A 19,766-nucleotide genomic window follows, 5' to 3' on the forward strand; every position below is an offset into this window, starting at 1 on the left:
ATGGACAGTTGCATTTATCCAACCCTTCTCTCTTTTCTTCCTAAAGGCATATAATGCAACATTGTTCAAGCAGAAAATAGTGTCATGTTAGTTATTAGATAATATCCACCAACTATGAAGTGACCACATTAGAACTTTTTTTGTGTTGTCAAGAATCTTACACATCATCTCACTTGAATACTCAAAGTGATTTGTTCAGCTAATGTACAAAATAGGTCAAATACTCCTCAAAATTATATAGGTCAAAATTCCTCTTCCTTGTAAAAAGAAATACAGGACACAGTTCACTCTTAAATGAAAACAGGATTTGACTAGCAAAATGAAGCATTTGCATAAAACAAAAAGACATGCACCAGTTAGGAAATATGAGTGGAAAAATCAATGCGTGTCAAAGTGTGAAATTCCCCACACCTGTCTGCTAATCTTTAATATTATAATAATCATCTCAGATTATATTACAAAAATGTATTAAATCCTCTGATTTGATGAATTTGGCTGGACTGATGTTTCACCCTCTTTGGCCAGGATTCAATTATTAAGTGAATTTATTATAAACAAATTTATAATAATAATAATAATAACAACAACAACAAAGTTTTTAGAGCAAAACTCTCATCTCAGAGCAAAACTCCACAATGCCAGTAACAACTATTTAATTGTATACATATAATTGTCATACTTATTTTAACACTTTTTAAATATATCAATTTTAAAAATAATAATAATAATAAATCTTAAAAATCACATGCTTTTACACAAATAATATTTGATTTTAATTTCAAAGGTCTTTTATACTATACAATGTATCAGGACGTTTTATTGATATTGATCACATTTCACAACAGTTCCAATGTCTCCATCATACAGCCAAAAAAAGCCCATGGCAAACTGACAGAAATGTCTCTCCCGTCCAGCTTACGCAACCACTTAATTTAACTCAACTTAACCTGAAGCCCCAGAGTTAGAGTGGATATGGACAGAGACAGAAGGACAGAGAGAGCGGGAATGAGAAAGAAAAACTAGAGAACAACAACGTCACTGAGCTGTGCTGGTGAGACCCCAAGGCAACATAGCTGATTTTGAGGCAAATGCACCGTAAAAGCAGTGGATAAAATGTCTTGCAGTCCCAAGTCGCATGTTTATGTAAGAGCTAAATCTGACGTCAATGGAATTGGGAGATAGGAAGTTTCTGCAGCAAATTATAAGGTAACTGTAATCAAAAGATTTAGGCGACAAATTAAAACAAATTTGAAACTGGATTATACACTAAACAGCCATAGACAACTGTGTAGCAATAAATAGGGAAATTGAGGGTCTATTGAGGGTCAAATATATATCTCATTTAAATTTAATTGTCCACTGACGGCTCCATAATCAGGGCACTCACACCTTTGTGTAAATTGCAAAGACAGATTTTTGATGATTGCTGAATGACATTTCATATTCATACTCTAGTATGCAAGGCTGTAATCCCTCACATATGATGACATCATGCCATAATGTAATGAAATACAGTTAGGAGCATGTGCTTTGCTTTCAGCAAAAGCAGCAGGCTAGACAATCTGTTCAAATAAAAACTCAATCTTATAGGAAGGGATAATCAGGCCTAAGAATTTACATAAGCTTGCATTTAGAGCTGTGCTACTGTCAGTGGTATCCGAATGATATGATGGGTCGGAGAGTGAAACAGTAAGATGTGGGAAAGTTATAATGAGCTGTGAAAGGTTACCAGGTGAAGAGACAAAAATATGAAATGAAATTAGATGAAATGGAAAAAAGTCTGAGTGATACTTTGTCCCTGCATCCATTCTGAAGGACAACATGGATTTCCATGAAAGAATAATAGTAGTTTATTTGTGTGGCATCAAGTGCTTAGAAGCCAGTTAGAATCCATCCTGATTACCTTAGCAAAACCATAGCCACCGTCTATCAGCAACCTAATGGTCATTCAGCACTATAGGGCTTTGACTTTTGCCCAAAAATCATATTCGAAGTTTGTTTGTTTATTAATATTAATATTAAAATATATTCAAATATTTATTAATAATATTTTATTCTTATATATTTTATTCTCGCCCCCGATCCCTCCTCCTCTTCCAGCTTGCCGGGATGTAGTGTTGACAGGTGGGCTTCTCCTGTTGCTGGTCGTCGCATGGTATGTGGTTTGGTCCTACATATTTTTACACATCACTTTGTTCTTACTCGTGATTTTTCCCTGTTTAAAGAGTAAAGAGGCAGCCCCTCACGGACGACTGCATAATAAAACGCAACAACATAAAGTCCAGGCCTGGTCCTCTCTCGTCTTGCACTGTCGTTACTCCTCCTTTTAGCATTCCGGAGCTCTTCCGTGAGATTTGAGACTGTTGTGGCGCACAGGTGACGCTCATGCCAACAGCCTCGCTCCATTCCCATGGCTCTCGGCCCCGCCCTTCTTGCCACACACCCCCATCCCCCCTCGCAGGCCGTGGGGTACCCTCGAGACTGCACTCTACTCCACCCCCCTCACGCCCTCCAGGGCCAGTCACAGCGGCAGCAACACCTGGGGCTAAGGACAGATGAGGCGAGAGAAAAAGAGATGGAAGGATGAGAGGGGAAAGAGGGAAAAAAGAGGGAAAAAAGAGAACAAAATTTAAAAAATGGTTCCCAAGAAAACACTGCCATCCGGAAATGGCTTAGCTACTGAGAAAGCCCTAGCCACCATCTCTAACACCTTAGCAACCACAAAGCAGTGCCCTGGCAACAATAAAAAATATCTTAGCAACTGCTTGGCAATGCCCTAGCAACCATCTATCAACACCCTAATGGTCACTCAGAACATCTTGAAACTGCATAGAAACGGCATAGCAACCAAGAAGGACCTAACGACCATCTCAAAAACATTAACAACCTTGTAGCAGTGCCCTGGCAACAAGAAAGAACACATTAGCAACTGCCTAGCAACCATCCAGAGCACCCTTGTCACCACCTATCAATCCCCTAGGGCAGGGCTGTCAAACTCAGTTCCTGGAGGGCGACTGACCTACAGAGTTTAGCTCTAACCATAATTAAACAGACCTGAACCAACCAATCAAGGTCTTTAGGATTACTAGAAACTTCCAGGCAGGTGTTTTGGAGTTGGGTGGAGCTCTGCAGTATTGGCCCTCCAGGAGCCTGGCACATTGACACATGTGCCCTAGAGATTACTCAGAATACTTTAGAAACCATATAGAAAAATCCTATAAACAACCCAAACACCTCAGCAAAGGCCTTACAATTACCTAGCGACCATCAGTGAATATTATAGCAACATTAGTTATCAGAACAACTTCAACATTCTAGTGGCAAGTTTTGCATAGGCAAACGTCACTGACATTTTCTTCAGAAAATCTAATTGGTATTTTGGTATGGTAATATAGACCAGATTTTCTTGCTCATGCAACATTACAACATAATTTCTCAGCATGCTACAGTGATACTCACAGCTGGATAGGTCTTCACATTCATCACACTATTCAATAACATTGTTATCATTTTTTTGTGCCAGCCAAGATTGTGTGGGGGAGTGAGGAATGTGACTAATACTTTGCCAGACCTGCACGCATCTATATTGAAATAGGCTGTTTTGCTACTCTACCTTTGGTATTTAAAATGTTGGTGATGGTCATACACTACACTTTATGATTTATGATTGTGATGTTAATATGATTTTCTCTAATCTGTTTTCATTTCACATCTTTCTATCACATAGTATGCACTATGAATAACTTTTTGACACAGATCTCTATGGCCGAATTTACACTGCAAATCTTGATGCCAAATTCTGATTTGTTGAATATAATACTTTTTTGACAACCAGCTTACATCTTCTTTTGAAAGTGACCCATATCTGATATCTGAACTTACACTTAACACTTGGCGAAACAACCCAAGGTCGACATACTGTCCCGGAAAAACATATAGGCAGAAAAGGAAGTAAAAATGGTGCGCTTTGCAATGGACCATCTTTAAAGGTCATGCAGCAAAACATTGGGGTGGGACTTCATCCTCCATTGCGCCATTGAAAATAGTCATGTGATCACGGTTGGATTCCACATGTGTTGACGTCATTCACAACCATCACTTTTTCAATGTCGTACGACTCACATTGTCAGGGGAATATCCGATCTGTCCGCTTACATGGCAGACTCAAATGCACATAGGGCAATCCGATTCATATCAAATTTATTTTCACCTCTGAGTGAGGTCTGAAACCTATCTGAGAATACTGGAATCCATGTGTTTTTTTCCTGCTCACATGTTCATGGGTCATATCCGATCCGTGCCACATGAGAGGAAAAAAAATCAAAATTGGGTCACTTGAACCACATGCGGTCTATATGTACTTTATAGAGTAGAAAACAAGTCTCCTAAAGATTTCTTCTGAGTGTCCTGCAAGTCTCAAAGTGAGACTGAAGTCTCCATTTAGTGTTCAGATGGAACATAAGATTGTAAGCACATGAGAGTTAAAGAACACTGTGACGAAGTGAATCCATACTGTTTTTTTCTGCTAATTCATCCAAAGCACCTCAGGCACTGTGATGTCAAGTTCTTAAGATGTTTTCATAAAAGCGTCAAAGGCCCATCTCAGTTGGTGCGCATATGACTGTATGTGCGTTTGCTTTTAAACCCCCAGGGTTGTCGCCATGTGATGTTTATCTGTGATGTTATACTGTGACGTCAGTTTGAAACGTGTACAGTACATTCTTTTTCCGCTGGGACTCTACAACTGCATATTTCACATGAGCGTGGAACTCGACCTCACTATGGTAGCAATTATTTGTGAGGAGACAAGAGGAGGCCGAGGGAGGTACAGAAACAGTGATACCCCTGGAGTTATCTTTCTATCGGCTCAGGTATCGGAATGCAGTGTTCCCTTCGTAAATAATGAAGAGGTGCTCTCCACTTTTCTTTGTCAGAAAGTTCCAGAACAGCCCCTTTCTTTTTGTCCCTTTCATTTTCTGAACATAGTACAGTATTTGTTTGATGTTTTTTTCAGGAGCATGAAACCTCAAGATGATGACTGAATTTATTTTATCTCTTGTGAAAAAGAAGTACATTTTAGCATACCTCTTTGTAATTTATTAGAGAAATAATAATTTTGAAAAGAATACACTTAAGTGTGCACTGCATGTGATTTTTTTGGTCACTTAACTGCAATTAAATGAAAAAGTATTATAGTTTAAATTTAGATTAAACGCGATTACTTTTTCTGACCCACCTAAGTGCAACTTTACATGTGATTTCATAGTTACTTTTATTATTTTATTTTATTGAAATATAGTTAAAGTGTATACTGCTGAATGTACTGACAAGCATTTGTATTTACTTTCATGTAATTTCTATTGACGCTTGTATGTTGTGGATGTTCATATTTGTAATTACACATTTGTAATGAAGTTACATTTTAGTACATAAAAATTAAAATATTACTTTAAATGTAAAATCGAATAACACACTGCAGTTAAAATTAAAATCAAGTACTTTAGTGAACACATCAAAATAAGAACATGTAAAATTTGACATTATTACAAAGTGCACTTTTTTAAGGATGCACTTAAGTGGGTAACACTTTATTTTACAGTGTCCTTGTTACATATGTTACATGTACTTACCATAGTAATAACCATAAATTATGCATAATTACATGCAACTAAACCTCAACCAAATCACAATCCTACCCTAACCCTATAGTAAATACATGTAGTTGTTTAATATTACTCAGTACTTAAATATATAATTACACTGTAACAATGACACCTTAAAATAAAGTGTAACCCTTTATTTTAAGGTGTCCTTGTTACAATGTAATTATACATTTAAGTATTAAGTAATATTAACTAATTACATTACTATACGGTTAGGATTAGGGTTCCATGTAATTATGCATAATTTGTAGTTACATAACATGTAACAAGGACACTGTAAAATAAAGGGTTATCTATAGTTTTGTTATTATATATATATATATATATATATATATATATATATATATATATATATATATATATATATATATATATATATATATATATATATATATAGAGCCATAGTCAAATACTTTGAATACATATTCAATGCAATTAAGTGCACTTCTTTTTCACAAGAATCTGAACTTTGTTTGGCTCTAACTATGAGTAAGACTATGAAATGAGCCTTATACAACTCGTTTCATTTCTTAGTATTACTATATATCATCACAGTACTTGGTACTGCATAACAGCATGCTTTGTTTGCACATGACTAGCTTCGGTGGGTTAGAATCAGACCCTAGCCTGTCAAAACCAGATCCCCTCAACACTCCAAGTGAGATTATGCTGGTTCAAGTTCTCTCTCTGTTTGTCAGATTCCACATGTTCACTATTGTTTTGAGGGGTGAGGTGCATGAAGGGTCAGCGTACGCTTTCCAAAATAGAGCCCTCCCTGTCGACACAGCACCTGCGAGGGTCACAACCTTTTTCTTTCTTTAGTTCATCTTTGATGGAAGTTTATTCAAGAGCAGAGGAGAAAGTCAAAACAGGCTGGGAATGTGTGCCGTGTGTTCTCAGCATAATTCACTGACCTGCTGCTTGCAAAGTAAGAGAGATGGCTCATTTCCCCAGAGTGCATTGAGGCAGACCATAGAGCCACGGTTTGTAATTGGAATCATTAAATGTTGCCGCCCTCATACGCTTGATTTAGTAAGTCTTCCTGCTCCTGCTCAATGAAGCATTTGTGTTGTTGCCAAAGAAAGCAAGCTGGTGAAGGTGACAACCATGTGGAAATAGTAATCAGAAAGGCAGATTTAATCAACATAAACTACAACATATAACATAAAAATGTGTATTTTGATGTTATGTCAACTTAACAATCACAAACTTTATCAATTGAATTAACTGCATGATGACTTTATGATGTCCTTTACTCTGTGATGTAACAAGCAAGTGACCTGTTTGCAATTTGATCTGCAGCCAACACACCCGTTCCAGTGACTGCATGCAAATATGATGAAGGCCGGCTGTGTTTCACCCCATCTGACAATAGCATCATGACACAGCTCTCTACTTCACTAACCCTACTTAAATCCATAATCCCATTCACTACATGAGCACATAGCTGAAGAACTGTTGTATAACTTCTAGATCACAGTGTCATAACCATTACACTAGTGCTTTACATTGGACCCCACAGCCAATTCAGAATAACATAACTGCATCTAAGAATGACAGTGGCAGATCATATTTGACCAATGTCAAGATTACCAAAACTAAGAAGATAGTTGGGATTTTTTCGTGGGGGATAAAGCAGCAGCCCCTGTACAGACTGATGGAACACTGTGATGCAATGATATTGTTGGCAATACATTTTATTAATCAGGCCAGTCCAATTTATTGGATTTCTGAGAACTGCTGACGCATGAGTAACATGTGGGCTCTATTTTAATGTCAGGTCATCCTTTACATTGTGCACAGCGCTAAACCAAGTGCCCTTCTTCAGACACACAGTAAATCAAAGTATGAATCTGAATGCTAAAGTGCTAAGCTGTCACAGATTCGCAGAGATCACGTCAGGATCACAGAATACATCAACAGAATTTTTAAAGGTCAAACTTTAGAGGCACCCTGAAAATGGTCTTGCAAACCTGCCTGCCAAATAAAAGCACTCTTTAATTGTAAATAATTGTTTTTAAAGTTATAATACATTAAAGTACACCGTAAAATGGTTATTTTATCAATTGTAAAATAAAAAATAAAATAAAAATGCTTTAAAAAACTGCAAAATAGTTTCTTAATTATTTTCTTGGTTTGTGCATAGTAGTTGTAGTCAAGTCTAGTGTCCTTTTTTGAGATACTATTATAGTTTTTATTAATATTTTGGTTATTTTTAAGTTGTTTAATTTTATATTATCTGTTTTCATTTTAATTTTAGTTAAAGTTTTAGTAATTTTGTTGTGTTGTCATTTTTATTAGTTTTTAATGTCTAAATAGTTTTTCTTATTTTTATTTTAGTCTTAGTTTTAGTTTAGTACAAGTTAAACTAAATTATAATGATATATGTTGTCTTCTTAACTATAGCTGAAATAAAATAAGCTTTCTATTTTATTTTATTTCACTTAATGTTTGTTTTATTTCAAGTAACAAAAATGTTTTTATTTTTTATTTTAGTTGAATAATAACCGTGGTTGTTTGAAGGTATTTCATGGATGTTATTTGTCTAATGAGTTTTCATGTGATGAGCATTCATGTGCTGTTGCTACCACAACAAACACTGTGATGACGATGACGTACATTTCTCATATGAAACATGAAATTAAATAAAAATAAATAAATTAATATAAAATCCTGAGCTCTTTTTAAGTCAACAAAAATTCTGAGAGCTACTTAATCTAAATAGGAAATTGTTATAATGACGGTAGATTTTCAGAATGACATTTCATATATAATATAAAAAACTGGTACACTTTATTTCGATGGCCCACTTTAGACACTCTACAAACTAAAAGTAACTTCGCAACTATGTCAACTGAACTAACTCTCATTAGAGTATTAGTAGACTATTAGTGGACTGTTAGGTAAGGGTTAACCCATTTAATCCCAAATTTTTCCCAGACACAAAAATATCCAAATCATGTGTCATTAGTATCCCTTTGAAACAATCAATCATAATTTTTAGAAATTTTCATGGAAAAGTGTGTGAAAAAGTGTGTTTTATGATCGGTCACAACTGTGACCGGTGGGATACTGTGTTGTATCAACCATTGTACAGATTGAATATAGGTCTATTTGACCTGTGCAGTTTGTGTGTGTGTGTGTGTGTGTGTGTGTGTGTGTGTGTGTGTGTGTGTGTGTGTGTGTGTGTGTGTGTGTGTGTGTGTGTGTGTGTGTTTTTGTGTGTGTTTTTGTGTGTCTGTGTGTGTGGAGATCAGACATCAGAGGAGACGTGACCATGTGTGAGTGTGTGTGTGTGTGTGTGTGTGTGTGTGTTTGTGTATGTGTGTGTGTGTGTGTGTGTGTGTGTGTGTGTGTGTGTGTGTGTGTGTGTGTGTGTGTGTGTGTGTGTGTGTTTGTGTGTGTGTTTCTCTGTGTGTGTCTGTGTGTGTGTGTGTGGAGATCAGACATCAGAGAAGACGTGACCGTGACCGTGACCGTGTGTGTGTGTGTGTGTGTGTACCTGTTTTTCTATCCCGGTGGGGACTTCAACCTGAATGCACACAGACTCATGGGGACTCGTGTCACAGTGGGGACCTAAATAGAGGTCCCCATGGGTAAACAAGCTTATAAATCATACAGAATGAGTTTTTTTGGAAATGTAAAAATGCAGAAAGTTTCCTGTGATGGGTAGGTTTAGGGGTAGGGTTAGTGTAAGGAGATAGAATATACCGTTTGTACAGTATAAAAACCATTAAGTCTATGGAGAGTCCCCACAAAGATAGTAAACCAGACATGTGTGTGTGTGTGTGTGTGTGTCTGTGTGTAAAATTAGGTAGAAAGTAAGGTAGAACAGTTAGCCTATGTGTATTAGTATGTATGTAGATGTAAAATGCAGGAATAACAGGATTCGGCAGGGTTCGGCTCAGGGTCTGCGGTGGGCTCTGACATGAAGTCCGTGGGGTGCGTGACGGGCTGGGCTCTGGGTTCAGAGTGGGGTTGGTGTTTTCCTCTGCTGCAATGAAGACAGTAAGAGGAGAACTGCATAATTCCAACACCCCCTCAATCCACATATTCAGTGAAACTCCCTCAAAGGGTCATCCCCAGACAATTTAGCCTTGGTCAAGATGTTAAGACCGACGTAATAAAATGTGCACAGCCAAAACGAATAAAAATTACAAAAAACACACAGCACACAAAAAAAGTATCTCAGTGATACTGAAATAACACTGACCTTAAGAGAGAGAGAGAGAGAGAGAGAGAGAGAGAGAGAGAGAGAGAGAGAGAGAGAGAGAGAGAGAGAGAGAATATAGACTTAACCTTTCTCATGTAATGAAGGCTAGCACATGCCTCTCACATGGATTTACAATAATCCTTCATTCCTAATCTGGAATGAATGGCGAGTCTTTCTTGGAACTCATCAATGTCCAGAGCGGAAAATTTCATGCGACCTAAATCACATGCAGACAACTATGCTACAAATGCACATTATAATACATAAACTCAAGGGTGTGACTAGACACAATTTGAATAGCAAAGGAAATTGATTTAATATGAAAAATGCTATATTTTAACATCCTATTCACAGTGCTTGGAGTATGCGTGATGCAACATCTTTTAAGATTATACGGCTGCAATGCAAGTTCATTAATTACTAATTTATTATGCATATGTAATCTAAAAAGCCACTTGTGATTAAAATTAGTAAATGCCATGTGCTCTATTTTATCCCAATATGAGTTATTAAAACAGCATAAATTTGACTTTGCACCTATTAGCTCCAGAAAAGAATTCCTTATATACGTTTCATACACCATGATCATTATAATCTCAGCCAATATTGCATTGCTTTATGTCAAGCAGCCATAGATTGTTTAATTAACATCTGTTGGGCCTCTGAGGACATCACATAATAGATCTCTCACTGTGTGTTAACTTAGATTATTCTCAAAGGGAACAGCTTATTTTAGGGACAGGAAAAAGTGTGAGGCTATTTTTGGCACAAGTTTGCAGATCAGGTGAGATCTGGATCAGTGTGAGGTCAGGGCAGAGCTGTAATATCATTTTTAGTTTGCTAAATCAATTTCATTATACACACTTAAGTCAAATTGAAAAGTGAATAAGTTGTTGATGTTAGCTGTTCTATTGTTCTATGATGCTGCATGTGCTAAAAAGGGTAGCGTGATTCAAGTGCCTGTCCATAAGTCCAATCAATCCTGTCTATAAGTCCCAAGAACAAACTCAGAGACGGTCAAAGGCTATTTAAAGAGCGTCTTAGACAGTGTTCAGGTTTAAAATGTCATCTTTGTCTCTCTTCTCCTCTGCTCCCCACACTTCATCATGAATAAGCATGAGTGAGCAATCCTCAAACAGCTCCTAGCACTGAATGATTAGAACTAATTATCACACTGGCCGATTATGCTGTTTACTGAAGTGCAGTACTCACAGCGTTTTACATTTTATTCATGAGCTCATAGTTCACAGTTCAAGTAAGTGTTAAAAGACAACTGGATTTTCTGAGAAAAATGTGAGTGACCAGCACAAAACCCAACAGCATTATGCTAATCGTGGGTTGTGGGTGGTTAGGCTTTTATGGTAGGTCCCAGATACGGTTTGGGTCATTCATGACTTTGTGAAAAAGAAGTACACTTTAGCATATATTACATGAATATGGACACTTGCAATTATATGAAACATTTGCAATTAGATGAAAATAAATGATAGTTTAAATTTATATTAAATGCAATTAGCTGAACTTTAGAGTGCTTTTTTAATCCACTTAAGTAGGACTTAAACACATATTTTATTGTCTTTGATATGGTTAAAGTGGTTAAACAAAAATATACTTTATGTAATATATTATATTGAAACTTGTATGTCATGTATTTACAAATGTAATTACACATTTGTAGTTATGATGCTGCAATTTAGTACTTGTAAAATATATTAACTTTAAATGTAATATCGAATAACACACCACAGTTAAAATGATAATAATACTTTACACATGCTTTAGTAAGTTAGTCAACACATCACAATAAGTGTACTTCTTTAATGCAAGGCAAATATTATTAAAACATAATTATTTAAATTGTACTTTAAAGTAAAGCATTTAGTTTGACATTGTTCTAAAAGGCATTTTTAAAAGTGTACTAACCTGTGTTAAGAAACAGTCATGAAAGTGTACTCTCTACACTCAAGTAGCCATTTATTTAATTAATGTTATATAATTTGCAAGTACAGTTTTAAAATATATATAATTTTAAGATTTGAAGTACACTTCAAGTGGACATTCAGTACAGTTAAGTGCATACATTTCTTTTTCACAAGGGTGTCTGTAACAAACAAGAAAAGTTACACATCAAAGTGTCATACTTAAGATGTTCAGTGAGTCAGAAGGACATTGTGCATACAATTAGTTTTGCTGTTAGATAATGTGGTTTTTTTATTTTTTTATCTCTTTTTGATTCCATCCTCTCAGTACATATCAGTATTTCTCAGTACAGTACCAGAAGGAACTGAAAGTAGCTGCACTTGTTTGAACTTTGATAAACAAAAACAACAGTACTGACTCTCTTGGGCTTACAAGAAACTCCAGCTGGCTTGTCATCAGCCCACGGAATATTGCAAATGTTAACATTCCATAGCAGTCTGAAAATATGAATACAATTTAAATCAGTTACGATAAAAACATTTTTTTCTGTTCTGCTTCTTGTTTTTATTTCAAGCTATTTTGCTCTTTGTAATACCATGATGTAACAAACGTCTTCACTGTAGGTTTTACAATCCCAGGACATGGCTGACCTCTTTATTTTCATTACTCAGGGATTTCAGACCAACTCCCACCTAAGTATTAAACTTAGTTGTGTAACATGTCATTTATTGTGCTGCAGACGCACGCCCCAGTAATGCTGGCTTACTGAAGAGTTTGCTGTTACTTTTCTGAGTGATCAGATATCATACACTGTAAAGTAGTAACTCTAACAAAGTAAGATTGTTAGCTTAAGGAGCTAAAATATAATAATAAGAATAATACAATTTTCAACAACAATAGAGTTAGTTAGTTAGTTAGTTAGTTAGTTAGTTAGTTGTAAAGTGAGTTAGTGAGTTAGTTAGTTTGCGAGTTAGTTAGTTAGTTAGTTAGTTAGTTAGTGAGTTAGTTAGTTAGTTAGTTAGTTAGTTAGTTAGTTAGTTAGTTAGTTAGTCAATTGTAAATTGAGTTACTTGTAGTAAGTTAGTTCTAAATTGAGTTACTTGTAAAGTGATGGAAAAATGTTCCAGACACACATGGAATTATCACATTGAGCTAAATTTAGTTAAACAGGAAGTTCTAAGTAACGCAGCAAGTGACTGCCATTACTTGATGAAAACTACCAACACTTTCAGTTCCTTTGCTAAAAGCGTCATGGGGCAATGGTCTAATTATCTACAGTGTGGCTAAAAAAAACACAATGTGACCTCAAGATGTGAAAATGTCAATAAAAGGTGGAAAATCCACTCGGTTTGACAACCAGCTCATTGTTCTGCATGTCTTGTCCTCACTTTAAATGTAATAATCAGCACAGCAATTTTATAATTTGGTGCTAATAATAACCACAGTCATCATAAGGAAGTCAGTAAATACAATGATGCACCCTGCACTTTACACCACTCAAAAAACCTGAATAAGAACATTATGAACGATGAACAAAATCCTAATTTATAGCTGCGTGTCGTCTCTTGCAACAGATTGATAAGAAAGCTTTAGCTGAAATTGCTTTTGTGTCCTTCCTTTGATTCCAGGCTAACTGAATTGGTCTGCAGAACGCATGAAGACATAAATATTGAGGTGTCCTATAGAAAGGGCTAGGCAATAATAAGGATATAATGGTTTCATTAAACTTCCAGTGTGCCATTAAGCCAGCCGTTTAGAAAGAACATAGCAGATGCCATTTGAGGTGCTCTCAATTACCAAAAAGGCCATTAACATACAATTATTCTACAGTGGAGATGAATGTGCACTGGGCAGGAAATCAGTAATAAAAATTTTATTGTCTCTTTAAAAATCTCTGGATCGTCTTCATGATTTAATGAGGAAACCTTTAGGTAACCTTTACATAAGGAAATGTGCTTCTTTTCATTGAAGCACTTCCACATTTAGCTTTGTTTTTTGTTTTTTTAATAAAGCGGAATGAAATTGTAACCATTTGATGTCATTAGGACATTAGAGGTCTTTGACTAAGTCATATATGTGTAATATTATATATGATTATGTATAATATATTAGCCTGTGTATGTAATAAATGCACCGCCTCTGGCCTATTTACACAAATCATCCTGGCCAGGTGTAGCTGCACATTTGCCTGCCTATGCAATTTCTAAAAGCAAGAAACTAGAAAAACTTGCCAAGTCATTGTTTTTATTCGTTTTTTTTATTTTATGTAAGATATTCCCAGAGCGTAGCAATGGACCTGGGAAGTCATTAGAAGCTTATGGCACAATTAAACTAGTGTAGAAGATGGTGCAGGCATTGCCCTAGTGACTGCTGTAACCTGGAAACTGGTTTCCCTATAGGGCGGTACCAGGACACTCGTGAGACGAGCTGCTATCCGACACCTGTCGCTTTGTTTTGTTTGCAAGACTCAAGAACAAGGGAGGCTGGACATACGTCACCAGTTTTTGGTTTCAGTTATCATTGAACTATGAGAAAGACAAGGAGAGCAAAAAGAGAGGCGAAGAGATACAGAGCTAAGAGTGATGAGGCCAATAATTTGCTGATCTTTGAAATTGAAGCGATGAGACCGCCTCTAACAATACTGCAGCACTAGAGAGATTTAGACACACACCTACACACACCCGCACACACATGCTTGTTCACATGCAAAATGTTTCAAAATGATGAACTGCTGAGGATACTGCATTAGAATCAGCTTTTAAAAGGATTCCTGTCAAAGCACAATAAAGAAGAAGGATCTACTTTGGACTGAGAGATACGCTCTTAAATGACCATGAAGACTGGGAAGAAATCATTCATAGGTAGGAAGTTTTTCAACTAAAAACTGACCAGTATCACCCTAGTTGTAACAAAGTTTGTACATTTTACAGGTAAAACTTCACAACAAGGTTCCGTTTGTTAACATTTGGTAACTACATTAGTTAACATGAACTAACAATGAATAATACTTCTAAAACATGTATTAATCTTAGTTCATGTTAATTTCAACATACAATACATAGTTCAAATCTGTAGGATATCTGTTAATATTCTTATGGACCTAAGCTAACATGAACTAACAATATGCAGTTGTATTTTCTATTTCTATTTCTCAATAACTAACCTTAAGAAAGATAAATAAATACTGTTGCAATGTATTCCTCGTTGTTAGGTAATGTTAGTCAATGCATGTTAAGTAATGGGACCTTCTTGTAAAGTGTTACCATTTTACTTCACCTTTACAGAGTCCTGCTCTGTCCTGTTTAACTATGTGAAATGTTACTTCTAAATGTCCAGTTTTATGAGATTTATCAAGATGAAATTATATTTTCATTGATCTTTGAGAAAAGGAGATGTACTCTAAATAGTCAATTTCAGAACCAAAACCTTCCTTTTTGGTTCAAAATGACCATTTATTGAAACTGAGCTGCAGAAACGTGTAATACTGAACTGCACCAAACATATGAATACATCAACATACTGTATCACACTCTTTTAGTAACACAATACATTTTTTTATTAGGCCTGAGTACATTGTAGTTAAAGACACCTAATATACAGGTTGACTATAAACTGTACTCACTGTAACAAAGGAATTGTGATGCCGTGCGCCTAGGATAATTTGTTTATGCAATTTTTGCAACCCTGTTTCCAAATTTGTGGGACATGTCTAAATAAAGCTTAAAGCTCTGTGTGATGCTTATGATCATGAAATAAACATCAATATTACATGGACAATATTTACATTAAATAAATAAATAAAGAACTATATGAGTAACAGGATAACAGTAACAGGGTTGTACATTTGTCCTAAATTAAGCCGTCACTAAGTAGGGTTAGATAGTTGAGGACCAAACGCTTGTTCATATTTATTTACATATATATTAGTAATGAATGTTAGAACAACATTTACATTAACTTGTGTAACAGGGTTGAATAGTTGTTCTTGACAAATGCAGCTAACACCTCAATATTTAAAAGAAATATATATATAAAAAAAAATGGAATGAGAAAGTGTACTTCTCGTCATCTTGTAGAACAGATCCGAATAAAAATACGTTAGCTCTTAGGTGTCGCAATTTTGAAGTTGCTTTTTTGTAATGAGAGAAAAATCAGGCGGTAACAAGGTTACAAAATATTGTGTTTTTGGTATTTAAAATGAGTTAGCGATGGATTGTGATGCTGTATGATTTGAATTGTAGGATCCAGTTGAAAAGACAAAACCTCTGAGGTAAGACACACATAAAATTACCATGTTAAATGACCCGGATGTTGCGGTAGACTTCCGTATTGTTATGTATTTCTGAGGGAAACTGAGTATGAAATAGAGGGCAGGGCTTGATTTTCACGCACCTCCTCATCATCTCTCGCTGACAGCAGACTGAGTTGTTTGTTAAGGATGTTTTGCCCAAGCCATCAAACTGACGTCATTAGAAAAGAAACACCATTCAAGGGAAGGAACTTTTTAGATTTCACTTTAAGGATGGCAGAAGTCATTGGATGTGTATATTTTTCATGTCAGGTTAAATAAAATTTTCTCAAATGTGACATTTGCACCGCCTTTATAAAAAGGTCAATATATTTATATTCTATTTATATTCTGGATATTGTACAAGTTCCTTCCTTTGCCCTCACTTTTTGTACCTATTTTAAGAAGCAATATTACCAATAAAATCATTATCACGGCACATGTTCAGTAGATCAGGTTTGCCAGTCCATCCATTCATTCATTAATCACAACAGACATAATCCACTTTAGTCTGATTTAGTTGTCTAGGCTTTGATCTCTTTGGCTTTGTTTGTTTCATCTGTTACCTGGGTGAGGATGCTCTGTTTCACTTTTACATTCACCCCACAAAAGCCTTCAACACATATACTAAATACACATACATGGCTTAATTGAGCATGATTTATCAGTGCACTTTATTCCAATGTTTGATTATTGATTATTTTTCCCTCATAATCTTGTTTCATTTAGAAACAGGTGTATACATCACATTAGAAAATAAGGTCCCTTTAGGTGTCTTTAATGTACAATGCACTTATTGTGTACATACATGTTTTTTACATTGTACTTGAAATATACCATGTAATTACAGCTGTAATTAATTTCTGTAATTACATCTATAATCACACTGTTGACCCTTCCCTTAAACCTTAACCAACCCTATATCCGTATCCCACCTCAATAGCAATACCAATACAACAACACATTAAGTACATTCTACTTATGTTTTTGTTAAGGACACCTAATATAAAGTGTGACTGAAAGTAAAATTGGTTGTGGATGCTGTTTCATGTTAACTTCAATTCTTACCACTTAGAAAGAGAAACAACAATAGTCACCTCACACATATGAATCTTTTAGGGGAAATACAGTAACGTGAAACCCCCAAACTGCGGTTGATGTCATGAACACTGGAATTTTGCAGAGATTTCAGAAGACTTTCTGTTACAGCAGTGACTCATTTAGTGTCAATTGTTATCAAAGAAGATTAGCTTTAGGATATACTAATATTATTTAATGATATTATTTGGTGAAAAAAAGAGCTTAATCTATATAAATTAATGTCATTATTTATATTTCTAAGTAACTATTTCAGGCCATTTTCAATTGATTTTCTCTAACACTTTACAATAAGGTTCAGTTGGTTATGTTATGCATTAGTTAATACATAATGCATTAACTAATGTTATTGAACCTTATTGTAAATGGTTTCCATTTCCTCTTTGCAGCTATTTGATATAGGCTAGGCCTATATTAAATTTATGGATCGTCTTAATGCAGGATTCACCCCAAAATGACAATGAAGTGCTCCAACAATGGTACAGGCCTACTAAAATTCATTTAACTTGATTTCTAACTCATGTCTCCCCTGTAATCAACAGAGTTGATAGTTAACAGTTGAAGAACACCCACCTGCATATGCCTCAATGCCCATTACACAGCTCCCATTGAGCTCTACACAAACACAAACACATTACAGAGAACAATACATATGTGGCATATGAAGGATGAGATAAGAGAGATAAAAATGCAAATAGGGGGAATCAAGAATCAATTAGTCAAGCACAGAACTGAGACATCAAACATCAAGACCATGGGTCGGTCTAAGCTAATGGCAGCTAGAGAAATCTATCTATTATACATGAGTGTGTGGGCATGAGGTTGGCGCAAGCCAGAAAGGCAATCGGCCCTGAGCAGTGAGAGGAGGTGCAGAAGTCAAGAATAAACTCCCCCTTCTCTTCAGATGATTCACTTCCTGCCCACCAGAGTGTGGCAGACGGTATCTGACCGAAAGACACTCGGCCTGATATGCAAATGCACACTCTCGGTCGACCTGCGTCTCCACAGTAACGTGGCAAGTAGGCTATAACAGGAAATAAATAGTAATAATTGGATCTCTGACAACTATGACAGAATGACTCATTCAAAGGACATTTGGCGAGCATGCGGAAAGACTTTGCCACCTGTGCTCTTGGCATATGAGAAACTATAGTAACACGGTTATGTGGAAATATGGGGAAGTTAGTGGAAGGAAGAGATGAGACAAAAAAAGAAAATGTAAAACAAGCTGAAACACCAGATATAGTCACCTGATATGGTGGATAATGTTGTTGTTTCTCTGTCCTAGTGTCAGCATAAACAAACAAATATTTACTTATTTGAAAGGGTTTTAGGTTATTAGAGCTTTTGATTTGCCAAAAAAATCTAGATCGCAAGTAATCATCAGTTGTTTTTACAGTATTTTTTGTTTATTTTCATAGAAGAGTAAGACATTTTGGGTATATAAAATATAGGAATACATCAAAATGGCTTGAAAGCTTACATCTGTCTATTATTCATCCGTTATGAGCTGAAATACAGTGGAACCTGATAAGCACTATCCAGTATTCCACTGAATACCTTCCCCATCTTTTTGTTATTTGAAACCTGCTCCAGCTCAATTTCCCTGCATGGTTCCTCCTAACTGCTATCTGAAAGGATGTTTGGTTGGATACAAAGCATGTAACTCTTAAGTCAGATAATGTCATGCCACCCGATCCTGCTTGCGTAAACAGAACTTGGCAAGGCTCCTCATCTACAGGTGATTTTAAAGCTCTCAAAAAGGACTTAACCTCTTTGTGTAAAATGAAAGGATACCAGAGGCATTATGTGTAGACTGGATTTACAGATAGAACAGGTTATACATTCCAGAAGAATGTCCCAAATGGTTCTATGGAAGTGGAAATGCAAATCATGTGCACCAGGGTTTATGTTTGTTAAAGCAACATTTCTCTTTTTTATTTAGTTTAACTTGATGTAGGCTTCTAAAATGACAAACAAATATTAAAAATTTATGAAAACTTTAGCCTATAGATACATATAAAAAAGACTGATAAAAATGACAGAATCTCACAACAAAATTATTCAACTTTAAAAAGAAAAAGAAAATGGAAAATATAAAAATAAACACAGAGATTTTAAACTGGGGTCCCAAGGGGCCGCGAGAGTATAAGGTGGTCTGCAGAAAAATGTATGTTTAAAGTGAAAATATCAATATATGTATAAATCTAACTGTATATAATACAAAAATAATATTTATTTAGTAATAATATATATTTATATAAATACACATACATACAGTTACATTATATTCACTGTAAACATGTATATAATACAAAAATAATATTTATTTAGTAATATATATTTATATACACATACATACACACACAGTTACATTATATATATATATATATATATATACACATATTCACTGTAAACATACACTTTTCTGCAGACCCCTTTATACTCTCTTGCGGCCCCCTGGGGCCCCTGCGACCCCAATTCGAAATCCCTGGGTTATACCTACTTGTCCTCGATGTCTAACCGGACAAATACTGTATTATAAGATCGAGGATGGCATCACTTATATAACTTACAGGGTCAG

General features: G+C 35.7%; 2 long non-coding RNA genes across 2 annotated transcripts; one reads left to right on the forward strand and one right to left on the reverse strand.

Annotated features, from left to right (window-relative positions):
• Positions 1-796: 796 nt before the first annotated feature.
• On the forward strand, positions 797-4,612 carry LOC311093886. Its single transcript, XR_014608498.1, has 3 exons — positions 797-1,051; positions 2,101-2,124; positions 2,226-4,612. It is a non-coding gene; the product is annotated as an uncharacterized lncRNA (long non-coding RNA).
• On the reverse strand, positions 2,417-7,763 carry LOC311093887. The gene is made up of 3 exons (XR_014608499.1): positions 6,874-7,763; positions 6,578-6,752; positions 2,417-2,545 (listed from the first exon to the last, which is right to left on the reverse strand). It is a non-coding gene; the product is annotated as an uncharacterized lncRNA (long non-coding RNA).
• Positions 7,764-19,766: the final 12,003 nt, after the last annotated feature.

The sequence above is a fragment of the Abramis brama genome (genome assembly GCF_963993115.1).
Source record: "Abramis brama genome assembly, chromosome: 12".
Classification (NCBI taxonomy): domain Eukaryota; kingdom Metazoa; phylum Chordata; class Actinopteri; order Cypriniformes; family Leuciscidae; genus Abramis; species Abramis brama.